This window comes from Talpa occidentalis, unplaced genomic scaffold (genome assembly GCF_014898055.3).
Source record: "Talpa occidentalis isolate TD23 unplaced genomic scaffold, MPIMG_talOcc4v2.1 talOcc4.11, whole genome shotgun sequence".
NCBI classification, from domain to species: domain Eukaryota; kingdom Metazoa; phylum Chordata; class Mammalia; order Eulipotyphla; family Talpidae; genus Talpa; species Talpa occidentalis.
Window position 1 is genome coordinate 48,249,982 of NW_023601104.1, and position 5,655 is coordinate 48,255,636.

Genomic DNA, 5,655 nt, shown 5'->3' on the forward strand with positions numbered 1-5,655 from the left:
CGTTTGGCTGATTCATTTGTCTTCATTAATGTTGCTTATAGTTGAGGCCTTTGTCACATATATTATTATGTGAGATTCAATTCTCTTGAATGTGTAAACACAGAGCTCTAGTGCGAGGCCCAAGCAGGCAGCAGCCCAGAGAGAATCTTTTCTGCTATTGGGGGATTGGCATTTGCTTCCAGCCCTTGAAGATAGGGCCCCATGGGGTGGGGTTGGGGGGCAGCAACTGATTCTTGGAATGATAAGGGTTAGGAATGTTGTTGCCTCAATCTGGGTACTGCCTACCCATTTAGCTCATTGAGTACATCCCTATCGATTTCTCCTTCCCTTCAACCCCACATTCAACAAGTCTACCCAGTGTTACCATTTTACTGTCTTGTAACTCGATAACTTCCTCTCATCTCCAAGGCCCTGTCTTCATCTAAGGCCACCATCATCTCATGGCTAGATTCGTGCAACACCCTCTTAATTGTACTCCCTACCTCCAGTCCTGCACCCTCTAATCCACTCTGCATCCTGCTGCTAACTTGATCTTTCTGAAATGCATATCATTTTGGGTCTCTCTCCTCTGGGAAAATGTCAAGCTGCTTTGATGGTCTACAGCGCCCTTCAACACTGGGCATCTTATACTTCTTCCAGACTTTGGCACCATCAATATACTCATTCCCTTATTAAACTCCCTTCTTTCCCCTTTAAGGGTTATACTTTTCCACAGGACTTCAAAAGAATTCCACCTGGTGCCTAATATCTTAAAACTTTTAGACAAAGCAGGTTTTTTAGTTTTTAACTCATTCTGCTACTTTTCAGATTAAGAAGATGGGAACTGGATCAAGTAAAATGTTCAAGGCACTCCTTTCCCAAACATTCTCCAAAGACAGAAATTTCCTTTCTGAGATGTCATACTCAGATCACTCTAGGTGGAGAAAAGAGAGCAATCAAGACAGCAAAAGGGGAGAAGGGGAATTTTTTAAAAGCATTTGTATGTGGGAGCCCAGAGAACTCTGACTTCAGGAAGGGCAGTCACAAGGCAGCATCTTGGCCCAGCTCTTTGTGTTCCCCTTGCTTTCTCTTTGTCCAGCCTGCTCTGCTTACTCCTCTGGTCACACTGAAAATGGCAGTTACATGCTAAGTCTACCTGGCCTTCCAACTTAGCACCTGCTGTACGTTACACCTTCCTATTGTCTGAGAGAGAATGTGATGGCTCCACGTCATTTCTTTTTCTGGGTCCTGGGAAGCCTGTGAGGGGCTGATTGTCCTAGGCTCAGAATTCTTTTTTCTTTTGATAGTTAATTTTTCTTTGAACAAGTGGGGAAGGGTATAAGGAAGTTCAGCCTTCTCAGAACCACAGTTGGGAGTGGAGGCGGCTTATCAACAGGAAGCTGTATTAATTTATAATATTAACTGCATTGATCACAAGGTACCAATTAACAAAATAATAAAGGAGGCTTTATTAGTAGCAGAGAGCAACTGGGTAGCTTAAACAATTTATGGTATTACTGTTCTGGAGGTTAGAAGTCAGAAAATAGGGTGTTTATTAGGTCAGTTCCTTCTGAGGACTGTGAAGGAAGAATTTGTTCCATGCCTTTCTTCTAACTTCTGGTAAGGCCAAGCATTCCTTGGCTTGTAGATGACATTCTCCCTAGTCTTTACCTTGTCTTCCTTCTGTACATGTCTCTCTGTGTCTAAATTTCTCATTTTTATAAGGTCCCCATCATACTGGATTAGGGCCCCACCTTCAAGTTCTGAAGGTTAGGACTTCACCATCTTTTCTGGAGAAACATAATCCAGCCCATAACAGGGCAGGGCCAACAGATGTCTCTCCTCCCAGGGCTCCCAAGGATTTCCTGGTGACCCCACTTTGCTGGTCCTCCCAACATACTAGATACTAGAGAGAAATGTTAGCTTCAAATCGAGGTTCCCTCTGTAGTTAGAAAGATACTTGTGATCTCCATGTAAACATGTTCTATGGGTAAACAATGCCCCACTGGACACTAGCCAGGAATACAGCCTTTCTATTTTGTAAATCTTCCTGTTTGTTTTTTCCTACAGGAAAAAATTATTTATAACAAGGATAGGACCATAGCTCTCATAGCAACTGTAATACGGTGATAATAGTTACAACAGCAATAGTATATTAGAATTTTCAAAGCCTTTTCTCATGACAGTTGATCCTCACAATTATGTGAAGTAAGAAAAAGAGATTTTCTCAGTTCTTTGTGCCTCAGTTTCCTTGTCTGTGAAACTGTGGCAATAGCTACTTAAAGGATTGTTGCCTGGGTTAAATGTTACTAAACTTGAAAGCACTGGTACCCCCTAAGCGTGCTGTAATGAATGCTGCTTTCCATGTTGTCATTTATTTTGCAGAGGGCAAAAGGAGATGCAGAGGTTAAGAGGCAAGACTTCCAAAGCAACTACAGAGCTGAGACTGGTCCTTACAGATCAGGGGCAAGAGGATCAAATGGATACCTCTGGGAACCCAAAAGGAAATGCCTTTCCCTCCCCGCCCCCTCTTCCTATCTTCTAGCCTAGAGTTACTTTGCTAGAGGTTCATAGAATGCCCTTTCTTTAAACTGTTTTCATTTATTTTATTTCCTGTTAAAGCTATTTTGCTTTTAACAGAATTAGGAAAGTATAAAGAAAATGCATTTTAGGATAAAATAACATGCAAATCCTATAATATCCAAAGGGCATGCAGAAAGGGAAAAGGAAAAGGAAAATCTTTCTCTCTCTCTTTCTCTCTCTCTCTCTCTCTCTCTCTCTCTCTCTGTCACACACACACACACACACACACACACACACACACACATTAAAAGTCATGGAAATATTTTCTGGCAAACAGTACAAAATGCTTCCTTACAGTCTCTGTTAGTCTCCTTTCAGTGTATGTGTCAAGCCCTTCTCTCTTACTTTCCTCCCACGTCTCCTTGCCTTCCCACCTATTGGAGACTTGTTTTCTCTCTCTCCCCTCCTTGCTCCATTTTAAGATACCTTGGGTTGGGATCCCAAGGGCCTCCTTCTAAGATGAATCAGGTGACAACGACTGCCAGGAAAAATTGGTGGGGGAATAACAGTGGGGTCAGGGAGGGAGGTACTGGGAGGTAGCAAGCAGAGTGCTCTGGGAGACGTAGAGGCCATACTTCAGTGTTGTCCTCATCAGGAAGGCATGGACAGCAGCTGGAGTCGTTTTCGCCCCTGCAATCAACAATCATGTGTTGCTAAGGCCTCCTCCTACTTTCCTCCCTATGAAGAAAATTCCCAGTGGTTCCAGCTCTCTCTGTGCAGGACTGAGGGTGGGCCTTTACAAGAAAACAGGTGCTGGCTGTTAGGGATGAAGGCACAGCTGAAGCTGGTACGTGGGAAGGTGGTGGAGAGATCTGAGGGGAAAGAGGCCCACTCCATAGGGTATGTGATGAATTTCAGGGCTCTGGTTCTTGAAGAACTGCATGAAGCCCTCCCCAATGGGGCTAAGGGTGGGAGGCTTTATGTTCTTCTGAGAGGAGAGTCTATAAAACAAACACACGTATCTGTTGCTTACATGCATTGTCTTTTGACAAAGCTTTGATGTTTTATGCCACCCAGAGTTTTTTTAATTTGTTTTACTGAACTCAGGAAAGAGGGGGCAGACAGTTGATAAGAGTGAAGGTAAGAGAAAATTCCACCAATCCACAAACATATTTTGTTCCATATTAATTGATTTTTCTTTTTCTTTTTTAAGATTTATTTATTTGTTTATTTATGCATATAAGAACTGGGGTGCAGGCCAGAGGTGCAGGGGGTGAGAGGATTCACCAGAAACAGAGTGGGGAGCAGAACAGGCAGACTGACTGAAATACACTGCCGAGGGGAGCAGCAGGCCAGACAGGAGAGGTCTGCTGCTCCATGTGGGTAGCTCCCTGGACGGGAATCGAACTCGTGCTGCAGTGGCTGGCGATAGCTTGATAGCACTGAGACTTTAACCCCTGTGCCACCAGGGAGGCCTATTAGTTGATTTTTCAATGAAATTAGGGATTGCTGAGACTAAATTTTCATGCCGGTTAAACCAGGTCTGTGGCCCTATGGTCTCTGTTCTCCTAGAAAGAATTCTTGGTTCAATGTCATAAGCCCCCTCGCCCAACCTGCAATTCTCACACATCTTTCACTCTTGCCTTTCTCGTTCCTTCCTCTTCTGTCCAAAATTATCCTTAATTTCTGTATTCTTTCTCTGTTTTGCTTCTTTAAAAGTCATGGACTCAATAGCGAGGAGAGATAATGAGAGAGATGGTGAGATACTGTGATTTATAAGAAATAAATATTTGGTCTTCCTGCAGAACTCCAAGATCACATCTCCCAAAAGCCTTAGAATTTCCCAAGCATTGAGAGTGTTAAAGGTGTCTCTTGTTATGTTAATAAGGTAACTTTTGTAAAACACCTGTAAATGGCGGTTGGCTAGTTGCCAAGGGAACCAACAGTGTGATTAGAGGGTTGGCACTTCCAGTCTCACCCCCTGACCTTTGGGGAAGAGAGACAGGCTGCGGGATTGGGTTCAACTGCTAATGGCCAGTGATTTAATCAATCAGGCCTTTGTAATGAAGCTTCCATGGAAATTCAAAAGGAGAACTTTGGGGAACTTCCAGGTTGTGGAGATCCGGGGAGAATGGTATGCCTGGAGAAGGCACAGAAGCTTGAAAGCTCTTTTCCTTTATTCCTAACTTGCCCTATGTATCTATTCCATCTGACTCTAAATTATATCCTTCTAATAAATCAGTGATCTAGTGAGTAAACTGATTTCCTGAGTTCTGCACACAGTTCTCGCAAATTAATTGAGCCTGAGGAGGAGGTCCTGGGAAACTTTGATTCATAGCAGGCTAATCAGAAGCACAGGTAATAGCCTGGGTTTGTGGCTGGTGCCTAAAGTGGAGGCAGTCTTGTAAGACTGAACCCTTTACCTATGAAATGTGATGCTACACCTAGGTAAATGGTGTCAGAATTGAGCTGAATTGAGTTTAATTCTTGGAAATCCCACTGGTGAGTGAGAATTGCTTGGTGTGGGGGCAGTGTAGGGTAAAGAAAATATCAGGCTTTTCTGCCCTTCCGCCATCAGGATAGATGATGGATCCTTGTCCTGAATGCATGCCTGATGGCGGGCACCTGGAATAGGGTGTGGGCATAGGTAGGTGGGATTCAACTGAGTTAAGACTGTGCTTTTAAGGGCGGCGTCACGGGGACGTCAGCAGCAGCAGCAGTGGCTGAAGCCGAAGCCGAAAGAGAAGCCGAGAAGCAGCAGAACGAACGCCAGAGAGCCCAGATAGAGTAAAGACTTGCTGGGGGCTGGGAGGCCTGCCAGCCTCCCAGCCCCCCAGCCAGCACCCCTGCCTGCCATATGCCTGGTGAACCCCAATAAAAGACCTGCAAAAACCCACTAAGGACTCTGACTCCTCCTTTACCCAGTCAGCATGGGATCAGAAAACCTGCACTGTGGTCCAGTTCTGCCTTTACAGCAGTCTTTACTTCTACTAGAATTGGGTCTAGAAACACCTTATACAGAAGGATTGAACACCCATCTGGATCCTTTTGGGGAAGAGGGATTTGTGGTGAGGAGAGACTTGGTAAATTAACCTTCAGTGGTAGGATTGAAAAATCACATCAGAGGCAGCATGGATAAAAGGCAACAGGGAC